Raw genomic sequence first — 16,661 nt, forward strand, 5'->3', positions numbered from 1 at the left:
GCATGTAGCCATGTCATTGTTCAGCAGCCTCCCGTGCTCTGCCAACTCCCATGCTTTGAAAAAAAAGCAAACCCATGGAAACTGGATAACACTCTCCTTAAAAACTACTGGGTAATAAACTAAAATAAATAATAAAACACTGTTCTGGTTACCTCAGTGCCTCTCTGACAGGAATATACCACAAATAGGATAGGCTTAACAAACAGGTGTTTATTCTCTTACAGCTTGGGAGGCTAGAAGTCCAAGTTCAAAGTGCCAGGCTCTAGGGGCTGTGTGAAAGCCCCTCGACCCTGGGCTTCAGCTCTGCCTCTTGCTCCCAGCCCACTGAAGCTAGAGGCTTCTCTTCACTCAGGCAGCTACTGGCTGCTGAGGCTAACAAGCCCAAGGTCAACAATAAAATGGCACAGTCCTGATGTTACCAAACCACATGGCAAGGCGTTCATTCAAATCCATTGTAAGTCCCAAAGTTGGCAGAGCATGACAGGCTATTGAACAACGACATGGCTACATGCAGCATTCAAGGTGCCATAGGCTAGAGACTATCCCCAAGACTTCTCCTTATATACAAGAAGCAAACCACATCCCAAAGGCAGCTACTCAGCTGCTTGTGGTAGATCCCATCATGGAGTTGATTGCCAGTCTCACCATGGGGAATAACTATCACCAGCTGTCCAGCCACTCAACCAGGCCCAGCCAAGTTGACACACAAAGTTAACTATCACAATAAGTTAAATATTGTGGCATTTAAGGTTATGTGTCCACTTGGCTGAACCTGGTTGAGTAGCTAGGCAGCTGGATGTAGTTATTCCCCATGGTGAGACTGCCAATCAGTTCCACGGTGGAATCTACTGGAGCAGCTGAGTAGTGGCTTTAGGGATGTGGTCTCTTTCTAGTATATAAGAAACAGCTTTGAGGAAGGTCTCCAGCTTTTTGGCATGCTTGAACCCTGCATGTAGCCAAGTCATTGTTCAGCAGCTTGCCTTGCCCTGCTGATCTTGGGACTTTTTCTCAACTTGAATTAGTGCCTTGCTGTGTTGTTTGGTAATATCAGGTGTGTTAGGCTGGGTTCTCTAGAGAAGTAAAACCAGTAAAGCTTAGAGAGAAAGAGAGAGAGAGATTTATCTTAGGAAAAATAATAAATAAATAATAAATCACACAATTAATAGAAGTTGGCAAGTCCCAAGTTCTTGGATCAAATGTCAAGCTGGAGGGTTTTCCTGACTCACGTAGCTGCAGGGGTTGATGAGCTCAAGGTTGGCAGGAAGTATACCGGCTGTTGACACCAACAAATGATGAATCCAAGATCTCCAGGCCAAATGGTGGATTGTTTACTCTCGGACAGTCGTACGCAGCACAACAGGATCCAGATCCACCAAAGAGTCTGTCTTTTTCCCAAGATGTCCATTTATATATTGGAAACAGGCCACACCCCTAGGGAAACTCCCTTTCAATGGATTGGTTTCTCAAAACATAAACATCTGATCTCATCATGGGAATAACTACATCACAACTGCTTAAACCACTCAGAATCGTGGTCCAGCCATGTTGACACACAACTCCAACTATTACAGTCCACCCCTTAACAACTTGGCAGTTGTACGTATCTCCTTAACCACGTAAAATCTCTAAATAATGACAATTATAAAGTCATATTTGTGCCTAACATGACACACTAACATGGATATAACCAGAAAGCATTAACCCTCTTTGCATTTCATAGTTAATACCAGAAGAAAACAAAAATATTTGATGCACACATACAGTGAAGAAGTATAACAATCACAGTCCTTGTTTCTGTATGCAACTTGACAAGTATTGGTAAGAAGGATCAGGAGCACTGTGAAGTCAGACAGACCTGGGTTTAGATCCAGGCTCTGAAAGTTACTGGCTATGTAAACTTTGGCAAATTACTTAATCTCTCTAACATTCCTCAGTCTATAAATGGCACAGCAATGGTTGCTTCTCAGGATAATCCACTGCCATTCAAGTCAATTCTGACTCATAGTGACCCTCTAGGACAGTGTGGTGCTGCTCCCACAGGGTTTCCAATGTTGTAAATCTTTACGGAAGCAGATTGTCATGTCTTTCTCCCGTGGAGCAACTGGTGGGTTCAAGCTATAGACCTTTATGTTACCAGTTGAATGTTTTAATCACTGTGCCACTAGGGCTCCTGCTTCCCAGGACAAAACAACAAAGCCAAAGCCACTGCCACTGAGTGAATTGCTACTCATAGTGACCCTTTTGGGCAGAGTAGAACTGCCCCATATGGTTTCCAAGGCTGAAAATTTTTATGGAAGCATATTACCTCTTTTTTCTACCACAGAGCAGCTGGTGGGTTTGAACCAACAACCTTTTAGTTAGTAGCCAAATGCTTTAACCACCATGCCACTAGAACTTTAAGTGTTAAATGAAATCAGGTATATAAAGTGCCAAGCCCAGTTCTTGGCATGAACTGAGGCATCTGCCATGGCTGCAAATATTTTACTGTGAAATCTAGAAGAAGGCTCAATTGACTTGTTATTAGACTACAAAGAAGGAAAGTGAGATGGGAAAGTGTTCAGATTAGGTGTTGATGGAGTTGATGAACTTTGAAGCCAGACTCAAAAACAAAACCAAACTTACTGCCATTGAGTCAATTCTGACTCATAGCGACCCCCATTGGGTTTCCAAGGCTGTAAATCTTTATGGAAGCAGACTGTCTCATCTTTGTTCTGTGGAGCAGCTGGTGGGTTTGAACCATCAACTTTTGCCTTAACATTTAAGCCAAATGCCTTAACCACTATACCACCAGAGCTCTTGATGCCAGACTACCTGGGTTCAAGTCTGAACTCTGCCACTTAAATGCTGTTTAAATTGTTCAGGCTTCAGAACTAAATAGAGATGATAATAATGGCACATCTCTTATAGGGCTTTAATGAAGAATAAATGTGTTAATGCATTTAATGGATCCTTCCAGGTAGAAAGAATAGACTCGATGACAGTGAGTTTGGTTTTTTTAGGTTCAAGTAGAAAATACCAAATAAATAAGATCGAGAATTATTATTATTTGTTTCAAAATAGCAAAAGTGGTCATAGGGAAGTATTCAAGAACCATCTCTGTGCCCATTAGGTGATCATCCACCTTAGTTCTATAAAAGAGATTGAAGACACCAAAAGGAAATTAGAGATTGGAGGGAGAACTTCTTTGGAAAAAATGTAGAAGTATGTTGGCATTTCCCACTTTTTTTTCCTCAGTGGGGGAAGTGAGAAGGGTATCTCTCCCTGGCCTCAAAGCTAGTGGAAGGGTGTTTAAGAGAACCAGTTGGAGAGTTTGACCTGTGTTCCCTGGACTTTATGGAACACAGTGGTTAATGCTGGACCTATGTCTCAGAACACCTTAAGGCAAGACACCATGACTGATGTTGGGAGTTGCCTGCACTTCTAGAGTCTGTGTGTTTTTCTGTAGACCACAGATGGATCTGTCTAGAGAAGTTTGTCCTGAGATTGTAATAGAATCTTCACAAGAGGGCCACCTAACAGGGCAAGGAGAGGTCAGCAGACAGAAGCTGCTGTGACTAGCTGGAGGAAATGCATTCACTATGTTCAAGAAATTTGTGGTGAGAGGTCTTCAGGGATCCTCTTCCAGCATTTATAGAGATTACTAGGGCATCACTAAAAATTTCATGAACATGCTGCCTGAGACAGAATCACCATAAATATCTGCCAAGCTCAGATAACTTCCATGCTACCTCAAGATAAAACTATTCAAGGAATTCTTCTCATGGTCTACTTAACCTTTCCAGCCATCTGTCTCCTCTCCACCCTTCTTTGGTCTGGAAGGAGTCAGAAACCATGGTTATTCAGTTGTAGGAAGATGGTTGAATCTCAAGGTGAAGATGTCTCCTGGCCATGTCTTCAACTAGTGGCAGCTATACTAAAGCAAGCCAAAGCCAGGGGAGGGGAGAAGAAGCTTTAGTTTTAAATGAGATTTGGGGGGGGGAGCATTGGGGTTTGAACATTAAAATTACTAAAACAAGATAGGTTTGCAGGACTTCAGTTGACCAAAGACTTTTTATCATCTGAGAGTGACCAGACAACTCATAGGATCTGCCCTAAATTTCATCTCAGGGTTGCGGGGAGAGAGTCCAAAGAGTAGGTTTGAACAGGCTGGGAGAGGGTGAGTGAGTAAAATTTAGCTGTTTCAGTGGCCAGTAGCATGGTCAATGTAGCACAAGGGCAACAAGTTGATGTACTTTAGAGCTGCAGGCAGTAGCACCCATTTTATGAAGAAAATTGACCCTGACCCATACTCTAATTCCTAAAGGGAGTAACCAGGGGAAAAGGAAAGTTTAGGAAAATACCTATATTTCTAGCTAATCAATGAGGTGGTATTTCACTGCTTGGAAATGTGGGGTACTGTTGACTTCTGACATATTTGTACCCAACCATGGGTGATACCAAGGACACAAGGGTACAGATGATTACAATTTATCTCAATTATAATTTTTACCAATAGAGACTTTGTCACTCTATTGCTGCATAAAGTATCATCGCAAATTCAACAGCTTCAAACAAGAATGAGCATTTTTTATATTTCTGTAAGTCAAGAACCTGAGACTGGCTTGGCAGGGTGGTTCTGTCTCAGGGGCTCTAATGAGGTTTCTCTTAAGATGTTGGCTGGGGCTGCAGTCTTCTGAAGTATTTCCTGAGCCTGGAAGATCCATTTCCAAGATGATTCAGTCATATGGCTATTGGCAAGAGACCTTAGTGGCTCACCATGTGAACCTTCTCGTAAGGCTGCTTGAGCATCCTCACCACATGGCATCTGGCTTACTCCAGAGCAAGTGGTTCAAAAGAAGGAAAGGAACAAGTCAAAATGCCTTTTGTAATCTAGTCTGAGAAGTCACACAATATTGCTCTGCATACTCTATTCATTAGAGGTGAGTCATTAAGCCCAGACCACACTTAAGGGGAGGGGAATTAAGCTCCACCTCTAAAAGAGAGATCTGTAGACACTATGTTGTTGTTGTTGTTATTTGCCTTCAAGTCGGCCCCGACTCATAGCAACCCCTCCTTGGGTTTCCGAGGCAGTATCACTACGGAAGTAGGATTGCCCAACCTTCCTTCCGAGGAGTGGCTGGTGGCTTTGAACCGCCAGCCTTCTGGTTAGCAGCCAAGTGAGAATGAATAAGAGGGAAAACTGGAGAGGAGGAGAAACTAATGCTGACAGTGCTGAGAGGAAAGACAGACATTCAGTAAAGCTGGGCTTCCAAACTACCAGACAAAACTTTATTTTGGAAGAATTATGACAGGTGCCAAGGCTGGTGAGATACTTAGAGGCTTGGCCTCAAGATCAAAAGAGAATCGAAAATAAATTACCAATGATAATCTTCTTTATAGAAAAAGCAGGGGACCATAGCAGAAGTTATGGCAAGACAGAGCTACTAAATCAAGGACTTACTTAAGTGTCCCAAAGAAACACCCACAGAACTGGTGTTTAGGGATAACAAAGCCACAATTATTAAGTTCTGGTTCATATAGGAAAATTAAAAAAACAAGAATTTTAAATAATTCTGAAAAAGAAGGGCAATGAGGACTGTAATTTTAAAATTACAATAATTTCTAAAGTATAATGCTCATGCATGAATAGAAAGATAATAGAACATAATATGAAATCCACAAAACATCTAATTACAAGAGTTTTAATATATGATGAAGATGACATTTAAAATCTGTAGGGAAAAGATAGAATATGCAACCAAAAGTTGATACTGGGAAAACTGGAGATGTAGCAGGAAAAAAAACTGAGTTGATTTGTTTCTCACACCAAAATATCTCATGGATCAAAGATTTATATTTTAAAAACTAAAACCATAAAAGTAACATCTAGTCAAACATGTAGCACAAACATGATAAAAATATGTGCTTGAAATAGTTTCTGAGCACAGCTCTCAGAAATCATAGAAGAAAAGATCATTTAACCTCATTTAACAAAAAAAAAAAAAGAAGTTTTTTAAATGTCTTCATGGGAAAATGTACCAACATGAAACAACAAACTATGAACTGGAGAAAAAAATATTAACAACTCATATCACAGACAAAGAAATGAATAAGTTGTTGTTATTGTTGTTAGTTCCCATTGAGTAGGTTCCAGCTCATAGGGACCTTACGTACAACAAAAAGAAACATTGTCCAGTCCTGCACCATCTTCACAATCGATGCTGTTTGAGCCCATTATTGCAGCCACTGTGTCAATCTATCTCTTTGAGGGGTCTTCCTATTTATTGTTGACTCTCTTTACCAAGGATGATTTCTTTTCCTGTAATTGATCCCTCCTGATGATATGCTCAAAGTAAGTGAGATTAAGTCTAGTCATGCTTGTTTCTAAGGAGCATTCTGGCCATACTTCTTCCAAGACAGATTTGTTCATTCTTCTGGCAGCCTATGGTATATTCATATAAATTCGTTGCCAACACCACAATTCAAATGCATCAATTTTTCTTCTATCTTCCTTTTTCATTGTCCAGCTTTCACATGCATATGAGGTGATTGAAAAGACCATGGCTTGGGACAGGCTTACTTTAGTCATCAAAGTGACATCTCTGCTGATGAAAGGGTAAACTGATATCCATATGTATGCATATCTGCAAATAGCTATGGAAATTACAAATGTACATAGCTCTTGACCCAGCAATTCCACTTCTAAGAATTTGTCCTATAGGTCTATAGATACCATCATATAAGTGTGAAATCATACATGACAGACATTGTTTACTGAAGCTGTGTTTATATTAGTAAAGGATTGGAAAGAACCAAATGTCCATCAGTAGTGGACTAGATTAACAAATGGCATCTGCAATATTATGCAGTTGCTAGAAGAATGGCACAGATCTACATGTAGTAATATGGGAAAAATTTCAATCAGCTATACTGTCTGGCCTTTTCTTCCTTTGCTGTCTTTTTAATGATCTTTTGCTGTCTTAATGGATGATGTTCTTCATGTCATCCCACAGTTCCTCTGGTTTTCAGTCATTGGAATTCTATGCATCAAATCTGTTCTTTAGATGGGCTCTATATTCAGGAGGGATATAATCAAGGTCATATTTTGGCTCCCGTGGAATTGTTTTAATTGTCTTCAACTTGAACTTGAACTTGCATATGAGCAGTTGATGATCTGATCCACAGTCAGCTCCTGGCCTTGTTTGGCTGAAGATATTGAGCTTCTCCATCATCTGTTTCCACAGATGTAGTTGATCTGATTCTCTGAAACTTGCCCTTGAATGGACAGTGGCTAAAGCAAATGGAAGAAACAACCAGATAAAAGAGCTGAACAGAGCTTTCAAAGAGCAGATTGAGAAAAAAAAGTCAATTATTATAATGAAATGTGCAAAGACCTGGAGTTAGATAGCCAAAAGGGAAGAACACGCTCAGCATTTCTCAACCTGAAAGAACTGAAGAAAAAATTCAAGCCTTGAGTTGCAATATTGAAAGATTCTATGGGCAAAATATTGAATGATGCAGGAAACATCAAAAGGAGATGGAAGAAATATACAGAGTCACTGTGTCAAAAAGAATTGGTTCATGTTCATCCATTTCAGGAGGTGGCATATGATCAAGAACCCATGGTATTGAAGGAAGAAGTCAAAGCTGCACTGAAGGAAGTGCCAAAAAACAAGACTCCAGGAATTGACAGAATACCCATTGAGATGTTTCAACAATGAATGCTATACTAGAGTCACTCACTCTTCTATGCCAAGAAATTTGGAAGACAGCTACCTGGCCAACTGACTGGAAATATTCATATTTGCATCCATTCCAAAGAAAGGTGATACCACAGAATGTAGAAATTATTGAACAATATCATTAATATCACACACAGGTAAAATCTTGAAGATAATTCAAAAATGGTTACAGCAGTGTATTGACAGAGAATTTCCAGAAATACAAGCTGAATTCAGAAAAGGACATGGAACAAGGGATATTATTGCTAATATCAGATGGATCTTGACTGAATGCAAAAAATACCAGAAAGATGTTTACTTGTGTTTTATTGACTATGTGAAAGCTTTTGATTGTGTGGATCATAACAAATTTGGATAACATTGAGAAGAATGGGAATTCCAGAAAACTTAATTGTGCTGAGCAGGAACTTATACATAGACCAGGAGGCTGTTGTTCAAACAGAACAAGGGGACACTGCATGGTTTAAAATCAGGATGGGAGTGCATCAGGGTTGTATCTTTTCACCATATTTATTCAATCTGTATGCTGAACAAATAATCTGAGAAGCTGGACTATATTAAGAAGACCATGACATCAAGAATGGAGGAAAACTCATCAACAAGCTGTGATACACAGATAACACAACTTTACTTGCTAAAAGTGAGGATGACTTGAAGCACTTACTGATGAAGATGAAAGACTTCAGTCTGCAGTGTGGATTGTTGTTGTTGTTGTTATTTGCCCTCAAGTTGGCCCCGACTCATAGCTACCCCTCCTTGGGTTTCCGAGGCAGTATCACTACGGAATTAGGATTGCCCAACCTTCCTTCCGAGGAGTGGCTGGTGGGTTTGAACCGCCAGCCTTCTGGTTAGCAGTGTGGATTACATCTCAACATAAAGAAAATGAAAATCCTCACAACTAGACAAATAAACAGCATCATAATAAATGGAGAAAAGATAGAAGTTGTTAGAGATTTCATATTACTTGGCTCCACAATCAACACCAATGGAAGCACCAGTCAAGACATCAGATGATGTATCACACTGGGCAAATCTGCAGCAAAAGACCTCTTGCAAGTAATGAAGAGCAAAGATGTCCCTTGATGACTAGGGTATGCCTAACCCAAGCCATGGTATTTTCAATCTCCTCATATGCATGTGAGAGCTGGACAATGAACAAGAAAGACCAAAGAATAGTCGATGCTTTTGAGTTGTGGTGTTGGCAAAGAATACTGAAAGTACCATGGGCTACCAAAAGAACTAATAAATCTGCCTTGGAAGAAGTGCATCTGGAATGCTCCTTGGAAGCAAGAATGCCCAGACTTCGTCTTACCTACTTTGGTCAGGTTGTCAGAAGGGACCATATCCCTGGAGAAGGAATATCATGCTTGGTAAAGTGGAGGGTCAACAAAAAAGGGGAAAGCTGTCAACAAGATGGAATGACACAGTGGCTAAAATGGTGGGCTCATGTGTGGCAAGGATTGAGAGGTTGGCACAGGACCAGGCAGTGTTTGATTATGTTATACGTAGGGTCGCTATGAATCAGAGCTGACTCGATAGCACCTAACAACAACAACAACATACTGTCCGATGAAAAAGGCAAGGGACAAAACAATAAGAATGTCACAAAATTGTGAAAAACACTCAAGAAACTAGTAATATTGCTTACTTTTAGAGAGGGGAACTGAGTAGCTGGGGGAGTAGTAGAGAGACTCTTTTATATCCTTTATATCTTTTCATTATGCCTCTTTTTGCCAAGGTGTATGAACATCATTGCCAAATTAATTCATCCTGGAAAAATTTAAAAGCTGGCACCCTGGATTTTATTTGGGTAGTCATTTTTGCCATTTACTCCTCTGCCTACAGGCCAAGAAGTTTGTTAAAACCTGTAACTTTAATACAAGGAGCCTTGGTAGCGTAAGCAGTTTGTGACGATTGGTGGTTCGAACGTACTCAATGGCTCCATAGAAGAAAGGCCTGGTTATCTGCTTCCATAACGATTACAGCCAAGAAACTCTTGGAGCAGTTCTAGTCTGTAAAACATGTGGTCCTCATGAATCAGAATGGACTCAATGCCAAATAATAACAATATCATCCTTATACCCTTCAAAAGTATACAATGGATTTTATTATATTCACAAAGTTGTGCAACCATCACCATTACACAATTCCAAAGCATTTTCATTACTTCAAAGAGAAACTCCTTTTCTGTTAGTAGTCACTCCTCATTCTACCCTCTTACCAGCCCCTGACAACCACTAATATGCTATCTGATTCTATGAATTTGCCTATTCTGGACACGTCATATAAATTGAATCTTACAATATGTAGTCTCTTGTGACTGGTTTCTTTCACTTAGTATGTTTCAGGGTTCATCATGCCGTGACATATACCAGTACTTTATTCCTTTTTATTGCCAAAAATTCTCCATTGTGTGGATATGACATACCTTGTTTACCCATTGTTTGTTAATGGATATTTGAGTTGTTCTACTTTATTTATTATGACTAATCCTACAGAAATGCAAATTTTGATCCATACTGATTCAAAGAGTCCCTACTACTCAAAACAATTGGACATGTTTGCTGTATAATGGATATTTTCTATACATTTAAAAACACCTTTTAAATACATCCTGGTCCAACTATGAAAAAAGTCCAAACTTCATTTAAGTAAAAATGAAGTTTTTTCCTTTACGCTCATCACTTATCTTTGTCATTGCTTTTATTCCCTATCTGCTGCTACTGCTACTATAGTCAGGTGTCTTTTCCCCTTCCTGCACTGCCAGCCATCCCTTCCTCTGCCTCTTGTGTGGTGGATTAAAAAACTCCTTACCGTTTGGTTTTTCATTATTCCTCTTTTTGCCAAGGTGTATGAACATCATTGCCAAATTAATTCATCCTGGAAAAAATTTAAAATCTGGCACCCTGGATTTTATTCGAGTAGTCATTTTTACCATTTACTCCTCTGCCTACAGGCCAAGAAGTTTGTTAAAACCTGCCTTTCTCCTTTCTGGTAATGTGAAGCTGTGGCATTGTGCAAACCCAGGTTTGTTGAGCCCCAAGAGACTCTTAACAGAGATAAGAGCAGCAGCAACTGGACAATGTCTAGCTCCTGATAAAATCTGGAGAAACAAAGGGAGGACTCTGTGTCACAGAAAACACACACACACACACACACACATATGCCCCTCAGAGAAACTTCTTTGCTCAGAATCTTTCCTGAGAGTCAGAGTAAGCCAAACCAAAGCATTATAGCATCTGACTTCCAGGACTATCTACATCTAATCTCCTGAGAGCCTTACACCCAAATGTGGAGAACAGGCCTTATTTATAAGAGCCATCTCCTTAGAAAATAAAATCAGAGTTTCATATAAATTCTTGCTCAGAAGCTGAGGTCATTCTATTATAGCCTGAATGAAACTTGTTAGGATTTTTAAATTAAAAAAGGCATTTTCATATCAGTGGCCAAAGGAATTCAAATGTTCTTTCCTACTTAAAGTGAATATATATATGATAAATATATACTCCTTAAATATATATATATATATATACACACACACACACACACACACACACACTTAAAAAAAACTGTCTTTCCTTTATATTCCCACTTTGAGAATGGCCAGTGCCATCTCTTGCCTGAGCTATGGCATTAGTCCCTAATTCTGTCTCCTCTAATCTTGCTCCAGCTAGTCCATTCTACATAATGACACCAGATTGATCTTTCCTCAACATCGCCACATCAGTCCTCTGCTCCAAACTATTCTAGGTCTATCTGTTAGAGTCCTAGAGTCCTGATTCTAGGCCTGGCTTACAGACATATATGATAAGCCACAATCAGGGCTATCTCGCACTGCTCTCCTCCATACACACTCTACTCCAATCAAATAGGTTGACTCATTTTCCTCTGAGCATCCTAAGCACATTCCAGCTCCACACCTCTGATCACACCAAGCTCTCTGTTCTTTGACCATAAGGCTTTTTATTTCTTCATTCCAAAAATATTGATACAGTCCCCACTAAATGCCAAGAAGGTGGGAATTCATAGTGACCCAGCTACTGAGGGAGGCAGACAAGGAATAAGACAGTTCTGACATAGTGTGAGGAGTAACGTGAGGTGGGGAACAGGGTTCTATGGCAGCACATAAACCAGTAAGGATGATAGGAAGGAAGAGTATCATCAGCTACACTTCACTGAGTGCTCCAATACTCTGTTAGATTGGATAGGAGTCCTTGGGTGGTACAGACAGTTAACATACTCAGCTGCTAGACAAAAGGTTGGAGGCTGGAGCCCACCCAGAGGAGCTTTGGAAGAAAGACCTAGAGATCTACCACTGAAAGATCAGCCACTGGAAACCCTACTGGAGCCCAGTTCTACTCTGACAAACATGGTTCACCATGCATTGGAGTAGACCGCAACTGGTTTTTAGGACTGGTTAAGGCATTTAGCTGCTAACCAAAAAGTTGGTGGTTTGAACTCACCAATCACTCTGCAGAAAACATGTGGGGCAATCTGCTTCCATAAAGATTTATAGCCTTGGAAACCCATGGGTGTCGCTATGAATCAGAATCAACTTGATGGCAGTGAGTTTGGTTTTAGTTTGGTTTATAATTATTCTCATTCCAGAGATGAAGATACTGAGGCTCAGAGAAGTTAAGATCTATACAGCTAGGAAGTGACAGATGTCTATGAGATTCTGAAGCTCATGCTTTTATTCACTCAGCTGGATTGCAGCTCACTCTCAGACCTTACTTCTCCACTAAAACCTAAATGATCTCTGCCCGTGAACAAGAAGCCCTTATATTCTGCATTTTGCCTGGCAAGTAATGGCATACAGCCTTGTTCCCTGCAATGTTTTTCAGCTTTGCATGCGTGTTATATCTTGTCTCCACAGCTGGATATGTTCCTGTGGGCAGGGCAGAGTTTCAGACACACTATTTTGTACAGACTGGGCAGTCGATAAATGTCTGCTGAATGAATAAGAGAATGAATGTAGTCATAGCACCTATCCAAACCCATCTATCCAAAAAATATCTCTATAGAACAAAGGTTACCACTCTTCCCTCCTTCCCAGGGATGCCGAATAAGTTCATTCATTTATGTTCATAATGAGATTTGAAATCTTTAGATGGAAAACACGAAATCGTGCTGGCTTATAGAGTGTCTTTCCCTGGCCTTGATGACCCTCCTTTAATGCTTGCATAATGTTGCCTGCAAACTCAAAATACAGACCATGGCAAGCACAAAACAAGGAGGAAACATTATTTTTACTTGATATTTCTTTTCGCAGTATCTAGAACATTCCTGAGCTCTGGGCGTAGGCTGCATAAATCGGAAGAATTATAGAAAACGATGCACAGCTCAGAGTTGGCCTCCTCCCGAGGGTGGGGCAACCCAGCTCGTCCAACTTGATCTCCAGGACACCAAAGCTGAGCAATTAGGGCTTCTGGAGCTACACCCATGCCTCAAGCACCCTGTAGCTTTTGTCTCTGGGAGAAAATGCTGCTGAGCACTAACAAAATCTGCAAGGAGATTAAACATAATTGAGGGAAATCCACGCTGTGCTCTCCTTGCCTTTCCCTCTGGGAACTCTGCTTCTAGGATGCCTCAGTGCAGGAGGTGGCTTTCAGGGGAGGCATGTGGCACAACTGATCATGCCTTTCTTCTTCTGTTTAAAGGACACTGTGCTTGTTATTTTGCTCCCATGTCTCTGAGTGATCCTTCTAGCTAGTTTTCCTGATTCCTCCCCATGCCCCAACACTGACTGCTGTACCTATTGGGAGTAATCTTTTCTTTTCTTCTCTACTCTTCATCTCACTACTTATTCCTATGGTTTCCATTGCACAACACAGATCGCCTTTCTTCCTAGTCCATCTTAGCTTGAAAGCTCCACTGAAATCTGTTCAGTATCATAACATGTAAGCCTCCATATATGGATACATGGAGGCGGGTGCACAAGAGATACTTTAGCTAGAATCAAGCCTGGGTCTCCAACATGAGGAATTCTACCACTGAACCACCACTGGCCCCTATGGTTTCTATTACTGACTTCCAAATCATCATATCCATTGACACACCCACCTGCTGATAGCTCAAATTCTTTTTTAATTTTGTTTTAATTTTTATTGTGACTTGGGTGAAAGTTTACAGAGCAAATTCATTTTCCATATAGCAGTTCATACACATTTTATTTCATGACATTGACTGCAGTCCTCACAAGGTAACAGCTCTCTTCTCACTTCCTCCCTGTAGTTACCTCTTTCTTCCCTGTGTCCTTCTTAACTATGCATTCCTGCCCCCTGAGCTATCTCCCAGTGCAAAAACTGTCCTTCTTTTCTCCTAGGATTGATTCATTCTAAGAAGTACATCTACCTGGTGTAAATGTTCACCCTATATGCTTATCTATCATTTGGCTGGAAGCCACAGGAGTGTGATAATTCAAACTCTTTAGCCCCAAAGTATCTCATCCTCTCTTTTCTCCAAACCTGATCCTCTCCTAATTTCCCACGTTGGCTGATTATACCACTGTCTTGTCACCCATAAGCCAGAAACCTGAGTGTCGTCTTAGACTCCTCCCTCTCCCTATTCTAAAGCTAAATATTCAGTATGTGTTGTCAAGTACATATCCTTTCCATCCTTCCCACCACTGCCTTAGTTCATCAGTTCATGCCCCCATATTTTCCCTCATTAGTCTCCATAGTAGATTCTCTGCCAATCCAATTTCCACATTCTGGCCAAAGGGATATTTCTAAAATGCCGATTTAGTTATGTTCTCGCACTACTTAAATGTGTTCCATGGAATTGCACTGCCTGAAGTGGCAGTTTCCAAACCTAGCTAAACACCTGGAGAACTTTAAAAAAAAAAAAAAAAAAAATAGAGACTCAGAGACCCTAAGAACTCCTGGGTCAGAATCTCCAGGGAGTCACAGCTAACCCTGCTACAGTTCTTGGATCTGATTTTGGAAATCACTTCCTAAAGAATCAATTTCAAATTCTTTTAAAGGACCTTGGCCCCAGCACACACCTACTCTTCAACTGTACTTAATTATTTCATGTCCCCACATGTTCCTCCATTTTTTGCATGTGTGATTCTGGATGTCCTCTTCAACTGAAGCTTTCCTCAATGCCCCAGGTAAAAATTCAATTACATCCTCTTTCATAAACTTAGAAAATCTCTACTACATTACTTATCACTTTGTACTTACATTGCATTGTTTAAAAAGATGCCTTTCTCTCCAGCTAGACTACAGACTAACTCCCCAAGGGAAGTCTTAAATAGCTTTGCAACACTCAACTCCTAGCGCAGTGCTGAAGCATAATTGTTTTGCAATAAATATTTAGTAAACACATGATTGCATGAAGATGAATATGAGAAAACATTAATTTTACAGAGGTGGAATAATATGAAACCATTTTTAGTTTTGACACTCCAGAAGCTTCCTATTTCCTGCCCCAAATCTAAAATCTCCCCACACCCTTCTTTATAAGCTTCTTTCTCCCAGGATCTTAATCAAACCAAGCAGTGGTGTAGCAAGGGGTGAAGGGTGGAAGCAGTCAGCTCAGATGCAAACCAACAGGGATGGCTTTGTCTTTGGATATTTTAAAAATAATTATAAACCAGTTAAAATGCTCTCTGCTTTTTATTATCACCATGTGTGGAAAATTCTAAGGAATGTCAGTGATAAAATTCTACTGGTCCTTCTGTCTACCAAGAACCCCCTCCTCGTGATTCTTTTTTTAATTGTCATAATAAGTGAGGATCTGTATGATCTTTCACTCATCATCAATTAAATGGGAGAGAGAGATATCAGTAAAAGCTACCATTCAGTACTACTTTCTCCCTTACTTACTCTGGACTGCTTGATACAATTCTTTTCTTAGGAGAATATAGAGATAAAAGAATTAAACATTAATCTAAATATAATACTTTGTATTTCCTTTTCTCTTAGGAACACACACTAATGAAATAAGAGATTTCTAGGCCATGACTGCAAGGAGCTCTGGTGGCACAGCGCCTAAGGCATTTGACTGTTAACCTGAAGGTTGGAGGTTCAAACCTACCAGCCACTCCACAAGAGGCAGATAGGGCAATCTACTTCCCTAACTGCCTTGGAAACTCAATGGGGGGTCAGAACTGACTGATGGCAGTGGGTAGGTCAGGACTGCAGTGTTTGTAGATCTAAACTACAGTGCCTAACACATTTGACTGCTAACCAGAAGGCTGGCAGTTCAAACCCACCAGCCACTTCTCAGAAGGAGGGTTGGGCAATCTATTTACCTCCTCAGAAACCCAAAGAGGGGTCACTGTGAGTTGGATCCGACTCAATGGCAGTCACTTTTTGTTTAGAAACTACAAATAACAGTTCTGTGAAAATATACAATGTAGTGTTGAATAATGGTAGGGATAAACACACATAGCCAACTTTGCTCCCTCTTGAAACTCTAAAATAGCCCACCGAGACAGGGGAAATGAGAGAGGAGACAAGGTAAAACTTTAAAAGCTAGAAAACAGATGGACCAATGGACTTAACCAACCTGAAAAATTTTAATGGTGAACAAGTGGGGAAGTCTGAGAACAATTTGATTTCTATTTCAGAAACCTTCAAAGACTCAGGAAATGACAACACATATTCTTGGAATTTTCACCCTAGGAAGAATTAGAGTGAATACTGTTTAAAAAGCACTTAAATCCAAATTCTCTCCTCACTCACACCACAGGGAGACTGCCTCTCCCACATCTGCTCCTCTCTCAGGATTGGAGATACATTCCCAGGGAAGGGTAAACAAGAGCTTCTCTAGACTGGAGGACTCCAGGCACAGTTGGGGGTGAGGACCTCTAACAAGGAGAAGGCTGGTGTGAATGTTTACATACTAAATAATGATACCTTAAAACCTTTCTGCCTTTGGCTCCCAGACAGCAGGCAGCCAGGCATTAACCTCCACTCAGGATATTGGCGT

Source organism: Orycteropus afer, unplaced genomic scaffold, assembly GCF_000298275.1.
Source record: "Orycteropus afer afer isolate SDZICR_OR568_19922 unplaced genomic scaffold, OryAfe1.0 scaffold00027, whole genome shotgun sequence".
In the NCBI taxonomy this organism is placed as follows: domain Eukaryota; kingdom Metazoa; phylum Chordata; class Mammalia; order Tubulidentata; family Orycteropodidae; genus Orycteropus; species Orycteropus afer.